The sequence below is a fragment of the Gorilla gorilla genome, chromosome 2 (genome assembly GCF_029281585.2).
Source record: "Gorilla gorilla gorilla isolate KB3781 chromosome 2, NHGRI_mGorGor1-v2.1_pri, whole genome shotgun sequence".
NCBI classification, from domain to species: domain Eukaryota; kingdom Metazoa; phylum Chordata; class Mammalia; order Primates; family Hominidae; genus Gorilla; species Gorilla gorilla.
This window is the reverse complement of record NC_086017.1, coordinates 96,759,943-96,775,271: the sequence shown is the minus strand read 5'-3', so window position 1 is coordinate 96,775,271 and position 15,329 is coordinate 96,759,943. Positions and strand designations below refer to the sequence as shown.

Below are 15,329 nucleotides of genomic sequence, written 5' to 3'. Positions count from 1 at the left end.
TGTCTTGTCCCTGAGGAAAAATTCCTCTACAAGTCTAGAGATAGAAAAGCTCTGTCTCACATCGTAGGGTAGAAGCTTTATTGCTTTGCCTTCATTTTACCATAGCTGTGAGATGTCCAAAGCTAAATTTTATTCTCCATTATTCTTTGCTCTTGGATTTTTTAAGATAATTTTCTTTGTTTCTTATATGGTTCTTATATTTTTATCTAAATTTTAATTGTTTTATCTTTAAACCATTCTGTGAAAACCATCTTAAATCATTTTTGAAAACTTGCTTGTTACAAACAATTTAATAAATTTGCAGGAAAAAGAAGTAGGATAGCCTATGTTAAGCTACAAGACAGATTTTGAATAGCTGTCTGCACAAAATATTTTCTCTAGTGACATTGAAAATTCCACTCTTGTTAAAAAAATGGTAACAAAGAAAAATAGCATTCTTTCCGCAGCCATTCTCTGTATATGAATTCATCAAATTAATCTCCTTAAGTAACTAACAGAATCATGGAATAGTGGCCTCTGAAAAGAGAGGAATACTGAAGAAAGAAGACATACTCCTTTCTTTCTTTTCTAAGATTGACGCTTCCCTTCCATTACTACGTAATAGTTTCTAGAAAGTACAGAAAGAATAACTTACTGAGATTAAAAAAAAGAAAAAAGAAACCCTCATACAGTGTGGGATCAGTAGAAGGATGATCACAAACTACTGCCATGTAGGAACTTCAGCCATACATAATCATCTTATCTTCATGAAGGAAGACTCAATCACCTTCGAACTCCATGTTACATTATGCAAAACTCTATTTCAGACAGTAGGTTAATTTGTTAATAATTTTTATTGGTTGTGACACCTCTTTAAAAATGTTCCTTGAGGACCCATGTGCATGTTTATTTTAGTATTCAAAAGGGCTGGATATGGGAAAAGCTTTAAAATTTGGTCAGCTTAATATATCATAAAATTTAGACCATTGATCCTAAATTTAAGTTATTTGTTTCCTATCTTTTGTTCATAAATCTACATTATATTTTTACTGGCCTTAGAAAACTTTATTAATGTAATAAAGCTATTGTCTCATGTATATAAAAATGTTTTCCCCAGGTTGCTGTTGGCTACAGCCTGCTTTTCTTTCTAAGCTCCTTTATCTGTGTAGTTTTGTATCCAAAATTTAGAGGTAAATCAGACCACTCATTCAACTTCCATTTCCCTAGTAAAAATTTAACCCTGTACAGCTAAAACTAATTATGCACTAGGCTTTTCCTTGAGCTAAGCAATATGAAGTACTAACTCAGGCCCCAGAGTACCATATCACGCAATGAAACACTCACTTTGCTTAATGCCCTAGTGAATTGAAGAATCAATACATTTCTTAAGTGCCAAATATAATCCCATGCATTAGGTCATGTTTTGGGAGAATGTAGTTCAATTTGAAAAAAACAACTTGGCATTAGCACATAAAATAAGAAGTTTATGAAAAATAGAAATAAAATATATCTCTAAGCAAAAAATTTATTTTTTTCCAAGAGATGTTTGTTGAATAATAGTGACAATTTATCAATTACAGTATGCTCTAGGGCTAGTTTCACATTTACTGTTAAGAAAAGTTGTGGTCTCTTCCAAGATGGCTGAATAGGAACAGCTCCGGTCTGCCGCTCCCAGTGAGATCGATACAGAAGATGGGTGATTTCTGCATTTCCAACTGAGATACCTGGTTCATCTCATTGGGACTGGTTGGACAATGGGTGCAGCCCATGAAGGGTGAGCCAAAGCAGGGTGGGGCATTGCCTGACCCAGGAAGTGCAATGAGTTGGGGGATTTCCCTTTCCTAGCCAAGGGAAGCTGAACCAGAATGTACCTGGAGGAATGGTACATTTCTGTCCAAATACTATGTTTTCCCACAGTTTTAGCAACCAGCAGACCAGGAGATTCCCTCCCATGCCAGGCTCGGCAGGTCCCACACCCATGGAACCTTGCTCACTGCTAGTGCAGTAGTCTGGGATCAACCTGGGAAGCTGCAGCCTGGTGGGGGGAGGGGCATCAGACTTTGTTGAGTCTTGAGTAGGTAAACGAAGTGGTTGGGAAGCTCAAACTGGGTAGAGTCCACCGCAGCTCAGCAAGGCCTACTGCCTCTCTAGAATCCACCTCTGTGGGCAGGGCATAGCTGAACAAAAGGCAGCAGACAATTTCTCCAGACTTAAAATGTCCCTGTCTGACAGCTCTGAAGAGAGTAGTGTTTCTCCCAGTATGGTGTTCGAGCTCTGAGAATGGACAGGCTGCCTCCTGAAGTGGGTCCCTGACCCCCACGTAGCTTGACTGGGAAACCCCTCCCAGTAGGGGCTGACAGACACCTCATACAGGTGGGTGCCCCTCTGGGACAAACCTTCCAAAGGAAGGATCCGGCAGCAATATTTTGCTGTTCTGTAGTATTTGCTGTTCTGCAGCCTCCGCTGGTGATACCCAGGCAAACAGGGTCCGGAGTGGAACTCCAGCAAACTCCAATGGACCTGCAGCTGAGCGACCTGACTGTTAGAAGGAAATCTAACAAACAGAAAGGAATAGCATCAACATCAACAAAAAAGACATACACACCAAAACCCCATCTGTAGGTCACCAACATCAAAGACTAAAGGTAGATAAAACCACAATGATGGGGAGAAACTAGAGCAGAAAAGCTGAAAATTCCAAAAACCAGAGTGCTTCTTCTCTTCCAAAGGATTGCATCTCCTCACCAGCAACAGACTAAAACTGGATGGAGAATGAGTTTGATGAGTTGACAGAAGTAGGCTTAAGGAGGTTGGTAATAAACTTCTCCGAGCTAAAGGAGCATGTTCTAATCCATCACAAGGAAGCTAAAAACTTTGAAAAAAAGGTTAGATGAATGGCTAACTAGAATAACCAGTGTAGAGAAGACCTTAAATGATCTGATGGAGCTGAAAACCATAGCATGAGTACTTTGTGATGCATGCACAAGCTTCAATAGCCGATTCAATCAAGTGGAAGAAAGGATATCAGTGAATGAAGATCAAATTAATGAAATAAATTGAGAAGACAGGTTTAGAGAGAAAAGAGTAAAAAGGAACAAACAAAGCCTCCAAGAAATATGGGACTATGTGTAAAGACCAAATCTACATTTGACTGGTGTACCTGAAATTGATGAGGAGAATGGAAACAAGTTAGAAAACACTCTTCAGGATATTATCCAGGAGAACTTCCCAAACCTAGTAAGGCAGGCCAACATTCAAATTCAGGAAATACAAAGAACATCATTAAGATACTCCTTGAGAAGAGCAACCCCAAGGCACATAATTGTCAGATTCACCAAGGTTGAAATGAAGTAAAAAATGTTAAGGGCAGCCAGAGAGAAAGGTCGGGTTACCAACAAAGGGAAGCCCATCAGACAAACATCAGATCTCTCAGCAGAAACCCTACAAGCCAGAAGAGAGTAGGGGCCAATATTCAACATTCTTAAAGAAAAGAATTTTCAACACAGAATCTCATATCCAGCCAAACTAAGCTTCATAAGTGAAAGAGAAATAAAATCTTTACAGACAAGCAAATGCTGAGAGATTTTTGTCACCACCAGGCCTGCCTTACAAGAGCTCCTGAAGGAAGCACTAAAAATGGAAAGGAACACCTGGTACCAGCCACTGCAAAAACATGCCAAATTGTAAAGACCATAGATGCTATGAAGAAACTGCATCAATTAGTAGGCAAAATAACCAGCTAACATCAAAATGACAGGATCAAATTCACACATAACAATATTAACCTTAAATGTAAATGGACTAAATGTTCCAATTAAAAGACACAGACTGGCAAATTGGATAAAGAGTCAAGACCCATCAGTGTGCTGTATTCAGGAAACCCATCTCACATGCAGAGACACACATAGGCTCAAAATAAAGGGGATGGAGGATAATCTACCAAGGAAATGGAAAGCAAAAAAAAGCAGGGGTTGCAGTCCTTGTCTCCGATAAACAGACTTTAAACCAACAAAGATGAAAAGAGACAAACAAGGCCATTATATAATGGTAAAGGGATCAATTCAACGAGAAGAGCTAACTATCCTAAATATATATGCACCCAATACAGGAGCACCCAGATTCATAAAGGAAGTCCTTAGAGACCTACAAAGAGACTTAGACTCCCACACAATAATAATGGGAGATTTCAACACCCCACTGTCAATCTTAGATCAACAAACAGAAGGTCAACAAAAGAAGGTTAACAAGGATATATAGGACTTGAATTCAGCTCTGCAACAAGCAAACCTAATAGACATCTACAGAACTCCCCATCCCAAATCAACAGAATATACATTCTTCTCAGCACCACATTGCACTTATTCTAAAATTGCCCACATAATTGGAAGTAAAACACTCCTCAGAAAGTGTAAAAGAACAGAAATCACAACAAACAGTCTCTCAGATCACAGTGCAATCAAATTAGAACTCAGGGTTAAGAAACTCACTCAAAACCACACAACTTCATGGAAACTGAACAACCTGCTCCTGAATGACGACTGGGTAAATAACAAAATGAAGGCAGAAATAAAGATGTTATTTGAAACCAATGAGAACAAAGACACAACATACCAGAATCTCTGGGACACATTCAAAGCAGTGTGTACAGGGAAATTTATAGCACTAAATGCCCACAAGAGAAAGCAGGAAAGATCTAAAATTGACACCCTAACATCACAATTAAAAGAACTAGAGAAGCAAGAGCAAACAAATTCAAAAGCTAGCAGAAGTCAAGAAATAACTAAGATCAGAGCAGAACTGAAGGAGATCAAGACAGAAAAAAAACACCTTCAAAAAATCAATGAATCCAGGAGCTGGTTTTTTGAAAAGATCAACAAAATAGACCACTAGCAAGACTAATAAAGAAGAAAAGAGAGAAGAATCAAGTAGACACAATAAAAAATGATAAAGGGGACATCTCTACTGATCCCACAGAAATACAAACTACCATCAGAGGATACTATAAACACCTTTACACAAATAAACTAGAAAATCTAGAAGAAATGGATAAATTCATGGACACATACACCCGCCGAGACTTAACCAGGAGGAAGTTGAATCTCTGAATAGACCAATAACAGGTTCTGACATTGAGGCAATATTTAATAGCTTACCAACCAAAAAAAGTCCAGGACCACACGGATTCACAGCCGAATTCTTCCAGAGGTAAAAAGAGGAGCTGGTACCATTCCTTCTGAAATTATTCCAATCAATAGAAAAAGAGAAAATCCTCCCTAACTCATTTTCTGAGGCCAGTATCATCCTGATACCAAAGCCTGGCAGAGACACAACAAAAAAAGAGAATTTTAGACCAATATCCTTAATGAACATTGATGTGAAAATCCTCAATAAAATACTGGCAAACTGAATCCAGCAGCATATGAAAAAGCTTATCCACCACAATCAAGATGGCTTCATCCCTGGGATGCAAGGCTGGTTCAACATATGCAAATCAATACACATAATCCATCACATAAACAGATCAAAAGATAAAAACCACATGATTATCTCGATAGATGCAGAAAACACCTTCAACAAAATTCAACAACCCTTCATGCTAAAAATTCTCAATAAACTAGGTATTGATGGAATGTATCTCAAAATGATAAGAGCTATTTAGGACAAACCCACAGCCAATATCATACTGAATGGGCAAAAACTGGAAGCATCCCCTTTGAAAACTGGCACAAGACAAGGCTGCCCTCTCTCACCACTCCTATTCAACATAGTGTTGTAAGTTCTGGCTAGGGTAATCAGGAAAGAGAAAGAAATAAAGTGTATTCAATTAGGAAAAGAGGAAGCCAAATTGTCCCTGTTTGCAGATGACATGATTGTATATTTAGAAAACCCCATCATCTCAGCCCAAAATCTCCATAACTTGATAAGCAACTTCAGCAAAGTCTCAGGATACAAAATCAATATGCAAAAATCACAAGCATTTTTATACACCAGTAACAGACAAACGGAGAGCCAAATCATGAGTGAACTCACATTCAATTGCTAAAAAGAGAACAACGTACCTAGGAATCCAACTTACAAGGGACGTGAAGGACCTCTTCAAGGAGAACTACAAACCACTGCTCAATGAAATAAAAGAGGACACAAACAAAGGGAAGGACATTCCATGCTCATGGATAGTAAGAATCAATATGGTGAAAATAGTCATACTGCGCAAGGTAATTTATAGATTCAATGCCATCCCCATCAAGCTACCAATGACTTTCTTCACAGAATTGGAAAAAACTACTTTAAAGTTCATATGGAACTCAAAAAGAGCCCGCATAGCCAACACAATCCTAAGCAAAAAGAACAAAGCTGGAGGCATCACGCTATCTGACTTCAAACTATACTACAAGGCTACAATAACCAAAACAGCATGGTACTGGCACCAAAACAGATATATAGACCAATGAAACAGAACAGAGGCCTCAGAAATAACACTACAGATCTACAACCATCTGATCTTTGACAAACCTGACAAATACAAGAAATGGGTAAAGGATTCTTTATTTAATAATGATGCTGGGAAAACTGGCTAGCCATATGTAGAAAGCTGAAACTGTATCCCTTCCTTACACCTTATACAAAAATTAACTCAAGATGGATTAGACTTAAATGTAAGACCTCAAACCATAAAAACCCTAGAAGAAAACCTAGGCAATACCATTTAGGACATAGGCATGGGCAAGAACTTCCTGACTAAAACACCAAAAGCAATGGCAACAAATGCCAAAATAGACAAATGGGATCCAATTAAACTAAAGAGCTTCTGCACAGAAAAATAAACTATCATCAGAGTGAACAGGCAACCTACAGAATGGGAGAAAAATTTTGCAATCTACCCATCTGACAAAGGACTAATATCCAGAATCTACAAAGAACTTAAAGAAATTTACAAGAAAAAAAACAAACAACCCTATCAAAAAGTGGGCAAAGGATATGAAAAGACACTTCTCAAAAGAAGACATGCAGCCAACAGATATATGAAAAAGTGCTCATCATCACTGGTCATTAGAGAAATGCAAATCAAAACCACAATGATATACCATCTCACGCCAGTTAGAATGATGATCATTAAAAGGTTAGGAAACAACAGATGCTGGAGAGGATTTGGAAAAATATGAACACTTTTACACTGTTAGTGGGAGTGTAAATTAGTTCAACCATAGTGGAAGACAGTGTGGTGATTCCTCAAGGATCTAGAACTAGAAATACCATTTGACCCAGTGATCGCATTACTGGGTATATATCCAAAGGATTATAAATCATGCTACTATAAAGACACATGCACACACATGTTTATTGCAGCACTATTCACAATAGCAAAGACTTGGAACCAACCCAAATGTCCATCAGTGATAGACTGGATTGAGAAAATGTGGCACATATACACCATGGAATACTATGCAGCCACAAAAAAGGATTAGTTCATGTCTTTTGCAGGGACATGGATGAAGCTGGAAATCATCATTCTCAGCAAACTAACACAAGGACAGACAACCAGACACCTTATGTTCTCACTCATAGGTGGGAGTTGAACAATGAGAACACAGGGACACAGGGCAGGAAACATCACACATCGGGGCCTGTCAGGGGATGGGGGCTGGGGGAGGGATAGGAGAAATACCTTATGTAAAGGACAAGTTGATGGGTGCAGCAAACCAACATGGCACATGTATACCTATGTAACAAACCTGCACGTTGTGCACATGTACCCTAGAACTTAAAGTATAATAGAAAAAAAAAAGTTTTTGCAAGCTACAATTTTAAAAAGTGATATGCAATTTATTTTAAAGAGACAAAGTAAGCACAGTTGATTATTACTTAAATCCTCTCTGTTGCATACCAATATGTCAGATTGTAAGCATGGCTCCCCAAACTTCTTGAGGAACAAGTAACGAGTTCTGCTATGAAACCAGAAAGTGGAGACCTTGTACAATGTCAAGCAGATGATTTTATAAATTTCTGATGAAAAGGGTATCAATCTACGCCAATTCTGTAATTTCTTCATGATAGAAAATATCTTGCTAGCATAATCTCTATTTAAAAACATAAACAAGCTCAAACTCAAATATGACATTATGAGTCACTCATCAATAAAACTTGCCCATCAATACAAAACAATTGGTAAGACTGATTTTTTAAACTGATTTCTATTAATTGCACAGACCTAACTGGAAATTAAAGGCTAAGCTCCAGATAATTGTTTTGTTCACAGAACCTTCACTTTAATAAAGACATCCATCTTACTTTTTCTCTAGTATAATAAACCAAATTTATTATTAATCCTAAAGTTTTCTTTATATGCAACAGACATGCACCTGAGCTTCAGTGGGAAATAACAAAATTTGAATTAATACACACCCATATATTATATCTGTCAAATAAGAATAATGAGCTAATAGTTAATTAAGAGTTTACTTCTTTATTTTTTTAAAAGATAAAGGGGAGTTGGGGCTGTTAGAGGGGGAACCTTATCTTGAGTGACATCTAGTGGACTGCTGCAAAATGACATTTTTAAAGGTTTCTTTTTTAAAAAAAATAATTTCAACTTTTATTTTAGATTCAGAGGGTACACATTTTTCTAAGTTGAAGCTACTACAGATAGAGTAGCTGTAACGCGTTAACACTTCGCATTTGTGCAAGTAAAATAATAATCTACTCAAAAACCTTTTGTAAGCAGTAAAATTATTCTCAAAGGGAAATTACAGATGACCTAGAAAATCTATAAATGGAAAAAAGAATATCTTAATTTAAAAAAATTTCCTATAAATATAATTGCTTATGTTGTAATATATTATTATTGGAAAAAAGTTTTTAATACTTTTGAAAGCCATTAATAGTTGAGATCTCTATTTCAAGTAAATAAAAATATATACTCTATATTTTTACTCTAAAACCTCAATCTTGGAATCTTTAAACTTTTGTTTTATTGCTAAATTAAGAAGCTAATTTATTTTCTCAGAAACACTTATTCTCACTGTATATTTTCATTTGTGATTATTTGAAGTGCAAAGTCATAGTCTTTTGTTAATAGTGGAACACTGGCATATTTTCTCATTGTTCCTTGACTATCCTTTTTCAGTAACATATAAAATAAGAATATTATGTGTGATTTCCAGTGCTTTATTTCTGTTTAGCTCTTTGCCTTTGAGGCCACATTGATCTTGTATTGTTGTTAGTGTTTTTTCATCTCCATTCATAGTGTATCTATTGGTAAGACATTTGGTGCTTGACCTTTATTTTGTTTCAGTATCTCTTTGTAAAATTTCCTCTCAATTCTGTTTTTTGTATTCCTTCTACAACCCTGTTCATCTTATCGGAATTTTCCTTTCTGTGTCATTTAGTTCATGTACCTTCGGATGTGTTCTAAATTTCCTTGCATTGTTCTTACCACCTTAATGCTGTCTCTGTCTGTTTAAATATTTGCCACTAATCCAAACACTCTCACAGGAGAGAACAAGTGGTGATCTTTAATTATTTTCCTTAATATATCCTTTTTCTCTATTCAAACACTGTTTACTCATTTGTCATATCCGCTTTCCTGTGGTTCCTAAGGTGATAACTGAGTAATTAAAAAAAATTTGATACTTCACTTTAAGAATATCGATATTCACTTAAAGGAATTTCCTTAACTAGCTTTATCACCATTTTTGAAATTAGCAAACTCAAGTTATTTTAGGGTTACTGAGGAAATACAGCTTGTTGTCTATGCCCTGAAATGATTAATCTAATGATATCACATGTGAAGCAACAACAAAGAAGATAATAAATAATCAAGTGCTAAATTTTGTAGTATTAACACAAGTGTTATGTTAAAAATTTAGAGAAGGTAGAGAACAAGAAGGAAAGAGTGGTATTAAGGAACTCATGGAAAGAGTAGAACTTACTTGCTATCTCATAGTAGAACCATGAGAAATAAATTTCTGTTGTACACAGCTATCCAATTTACAGCATTTTACTAAAGCAGCTAGCAATCTAAATGGACAAAGTCTTTAAATCATTTGAAAATAAACAGAAATAAAACATGTAGGGGAAAGGATTCCCTATTTAATAAATGGTGCTGGGAAAACTGGCTAGCCATATGTAGAAAGCTGAAACTGGATCCCTTCCTTACACCTTATACAAAAATCAATTCAAGATGGATTAAAGACTTAAACGGTAGACCTAAAACCATAGAAGAAAACGTAGGCATTACCATTCAGGACATAGGCATGGGCAAGGACTTCATGTCTAAAACACCAAAAGCAATGGCAACAAAAGACAAAATTGACAAATGGGATCTAATTAAACTAAAGAGCTTCTGCACAGCAAAAGAAACTACCATCAGAGTGAACAGGCAACCTGCAAAATGGGAGAAAATTTTCGGAACCTACTCATCTGACAAAGGGCTAATATCCAGAATCTACAATGAACTCAAACAAATTTACAAGAAAAAAACAAACAACCCCATCAAAAAGTGGGCGAAGGACATGAACAGACACTTCTTAAAAGAAGACATTTATGCAGCTAAAAAACACATGAAAAAATGCTCATCATCACTGGCCATCAGAGAAATGCAAATCAAAACCACAATGAGATACCATCTCACACCAGTTAGAATGGCGATCATTAAAAAGTCAGGAAACAACAGGTGCTGGAGAGGATGTGGAGAAATAGGAACACTTTTACACTGTTGGTCTGTTGGTGGGACTGTAAACTAGTTCAACCATTGTGGAAGTCAGTGTGGCAATTCCTCAGGGATCTAGAACTGGAAATACCATTTGACCCAGCCATCCCATTACTGGGTATATACCCAAAGGACTATAAATCATGCTGCTATAAAGACACGCACACACGTATGTTTATTGCGGCATTATTCACAATAGCAAAGACTTGAAACCAACCCAAATGTCCAACAATGATAGACTGGATTAAGAAAATGTGGCACATATACACCATGGAATACTATGCAGCCATAAAAAATGATGAGTTCATGTCCTTTGTAGGGACATGGATGAAATTGGAAATCATCATTCTCAGTAAAGTATCGCAAGAACAAAAAACCAAACACCGCATATTCTCACTCATAGGTGGGAAATGAACAATGAGATCACATGGACACAGGAAAGGGAATATCACACTCTGGGGACTGTTGTGGGGTGGGGGGAGGGGGGAGGGATAGCATTGGGAGATATACCTAATGCTAGATGACGAGTTAGTGGGTGCAGCGCACCAGCATGGCACATGTATACATATGTAACTAACCTGCACAATGTGCACATGTACCCTAAAACTTAAAGTATAATAAAAAATAAAAAAATAAAAATAAAAATAAAAAATAAAAAACAAAACAAAAAACAAAAAAATAAAAAATAAAACATGTATAATTTGTTTTTCATAATCATCTATATTTTCTTATAAATCAATGCTTTTTCCCATAAATCCTACTTCCATAGTATTAATTTTATGTCTTTTAGCACATAAGTAAATAATAGATGAATCATAAACTTGTATTTAAGAATATTTTATAGTAAAAATAATAAGAAAGGATTAAGCAAAGTTCATTGTCATTTTCTAACATTTCTAAACATTTGATGTGATGTTAATATTCCTTGTCTTAGATTACATAAAACAATAGTATAAATTTTAGATGTGTTGATAATTAGGTTCCCATTTTTAAAAGTCTGAATATTGGAATAGTGATTGGAGAGAAGGGAAGAAATCAGTGAGCTTATAGAGAAAAGAGAGGAAATGAGTGAGCTTATAGAATTCAGGGCAAACATGAGACCAAGGAGAGAAGAAAATAGAGTGTGCCTGAAGAAAGGTGTAGCAAACAACTTAATTAAATCCAGAAGCATGTATGGGGAGTAAAAAACAAAAAAACAAAATAGGCAAACAAATAACATGAAAGTATTTGAAACCGTGAAAATTTTAGCATCAGGAGAAAAAAAATCATCTCATAAGTAGTAAATGTGGTCATTATTTTTTTTTACCAAGGAGCCACTAACAGTTTTTAAGAGGTGGAATAACTTGATCAAAGTACTATTAAATGCCATAAAACTGATCATGGTACATATTGGAGAAAATAAACCAATAGATTGGGAGACCATTAAACGAGCATCACACAGGCCCAGGTCTGAAATCCTGGTGAGCCTTGTCTAAGACGCGGAGTGGTCAGTTTAGAGAAGCAAGGACAGAAAACAGACATTTCAAGAAGAAAAAGCTTAATAAAACTCTAACACTAGCTGCAATTCTATCAATTTTTATTTGAAATTGCAAAACAAAATTATCACTGATTAATTAGTCAAGAGTTAATTAAACGGCTTTCGTGCAGCTCACAGGATCATTTGGAAACCTGGAAGTAGACTCAAGCCAAAGCTTCCAGGAGCAATATCCAAAACAATGGTGTCTGAAGAAACCATTACTATTAGTGTTACTCTGTGAGCACTGGAGAAAACAGCTTGCTATGTTGCCTTTCTCCAGCAAAATGAGTACATTACGGTGTTTTATTTCATAATGTGGATTTCCAAATTAAGGTCTCATGTGGACAAGTCTGACTGGCAAAGTCATCATCACATGCTTATAGGTTATGTATAAAATAGATTGGGGAGGTGAGATGAGATTCGTAAAGGCTGTCACTGATCAAACATAGCAAGAATACTCAGAACGAGCTGTTCTTGGTATCTTCTTCTAGCGATTGTCGCTTTGAACCAAACTTCTTACTGAGAACAACTAGAAAATATGGAGAAGATTCAACAAAAGTTATTGTTTGAAGGTCAGTTTACAGGATTAGAACCTAAGCAGAAGTTTGACATATGTCAAAAGAAAAATCAGCCAGGCGCGGTGGCTCAGGCCTCTAATCCCAGTACTTTTGGAGGCCAAGGTGTGTGGATCATCAGAGGTCAGGAGTTTGAGACCAGCCTGGCCAATAAGAAAGAAAGAGAGAAAGAAAGAAAGAAAAGGAAAATCAAAATTTCATATCTTCCTGAAAGGAAGAGAAGATTAAATTCTACAGAGCCTTAAATTACCTCTAAAACTTTCAGTCTACAATATCTTCTGTTCATCGAAGTACATAGAAAGATAAGTTAAAAACTAGATAAACTTTCAATACAAATTAAGAGAAAACTTTTATAATAGGAGAGGACCCGGAGTAGGGCAAGATATTTAAGTTATCCGAGAGAGTATTTAAAATTAAATGTTCAAATAATTAAATAGCAAGATAGAGAATTGGGGGAGAAATGGAAACACTAGAAATATCAAACAAAATCTAGAAATAAAAAATACAGTAGCTGAAATTAAAACAGGATAAATGGCTTCAACAGCAGATTAGATATAGTATAAAATATGTAAAAACAAAATAGCACGAGCATAATGAAACAAAGAAATATAGAACCAATAAAAGAGTCTATGCAGGCGGGCACAGTGGCTCACGCCTGTAATCCCAGAACTTTGGGAGGCCAAGGCGGGTGGATCACGAGGTTAGGAGATCGAGACCATCCTGGCTAACACGGTGAAACCCCGTCTCTACTAAAAATACAAAAAATTAGCCAGGTGTGGTGACAGGCGCCTGTAGTCCCAGCTACTCAGGAGGCTGAGGCAGGAGAACGGCATGAACCCGAGAGGCGGAGGTTGCAGTGAGCTGAGATCACGCCACTGCACTCCAACCTGGACGACAGAGCAAGACTCCATCTCAAAAAAAGAAAAAACAAACAAAAAAAAGAGTATATGCAGCATATGGGTGAAAATATTTAACACATATGCAAATGGAGTCCTAGAAGGGAGGACTGGGAGAGAAGCAGGCAATATTTAAAGAAAAGACTGAGAATTATTATTTTTTTAATTAAATTGTTTTTTAAAATGTATGTGGGTACATAGATGTATATATTTATGGTGTATATGAGATGTTTTGGTACAGACAAGCAATGTGAAATAAACATATATGGAGAGTGCGGTATCTATCCCCCCCAAGCATATGCCCTTTGAGTTACAAACAATCCAATTACACTCTTTATTTTAGAATGTACAATTAAGCTATTATTGATTATATTCACCCTATTGTGCTATCGAATAGCAGGTCTCATTCATTCTTTCTAACTTATTTTTTTTGGTACCCTTTAACCATCCCCACTTCCCCTCCAACCCCCTACTACTTTCCCCAGCCTCTGGTAACTGTTCTTTTACACTCTATTAATATGTACATGAGTTCAATTGTTTTGATTTTTATATCCCACAAGTGAGTGAGAGCATGGGTTTGTCTTTCTGTGCCTGGTTTACTTCACTTAACATATCCAGTTCCATCCCTGTTGTTGCAAATGGCTGGATCTCATTCTTTTTTATGACTAAACAGTACTCCGTTGTGTGTACATGTACTACATTTTCTTGATTCATTCAACTGTTGATGGACACGTGCGCTGCTTTCAAATCCTGGCCATTGTAAACAGTGCTGCAGCAAACAGCAGTGCAGTTATCTCTTTGATATACTGATTTCCTTTCTTTGGGGTATATACCCAGGAGTGGGATTGCTGAATCATATGGGAGCTTAATTTTTAGTGTTTTGAGGAACCTTCAAACTGTTCTCCCTAGTGGTTGTACTAGTTATATTTCCACCAACAATGTACAGGATTCCATTTTCTCCGCATCCTCGCCTGCATTTGTTATTGCCTGTCTTTTGGATATAAGCCATTTTAACAAGGGTGAGGTAATATCTCATTGTGTTTGATTTGCATTTCTCAGATGATCCAGTAATGTGGAGCACCTTTTCATATGCCTCTTTGACATTTTTATGTCTTATTTTGAGAAATGTCGATTCAAATCTTTTGCCCATTTTTTAATTGGATAATTAGATTTTTTCCTATAGAGTTGTTTAAGCTCCTTATATATTCGGTTATTAATCCCTTGTCAGATGGGTAGTTTGCAAATATCTTCTCCCATTCTGTGCATTGTCTCTTTACTTTGTTGATTGTATCCTTTGCTATACAGTCATTTTTTTATGTGATCCCATTTGCCTATTCTTGTTTTGGTTGCCTGTGCCTGTGGGCAATTGCTCAAGAAGTCCTTGTCCAGACCAATGTGCTAGAGAGTTTCTTCAATGCTTTCTTGTAGAAGTTTCATAGTTTGAGGTCTTAGATTTAAGTCTCTAATCCATTTTGATTTGATTTTTTGTAGATAGTGAGAGACTGGGGTCTAGTGTCATTCTTTTGTATATGGCTATCAGTTTTTTCAGCACCATTTATTGAAGAGCCTGTCCTTTCACTAGCTTATGTTCTTGGCACCTTTGGCAAAAATGAGTTCACTGTAAGTGTGTGCATTTGTTTCTATGTTCTCTGTAC

The 15,329-nt window shown here is 36.5% G+C and overlaps 1 long non-coding RNA gene across 2 annotated transcripts in view; it reads right to left on the bottom strand.

Moving 5' to 3' along the window:
* LOC109026230 (uncharacterized) overlaps positions 1-15,329 on the bottom strand; it is a 64,793-nt gene that overhangs the window by 11,557 nt on the left and 37,907 nt on the right. The gene's annotated exons all lie outside the window — the stretch shown is intronic.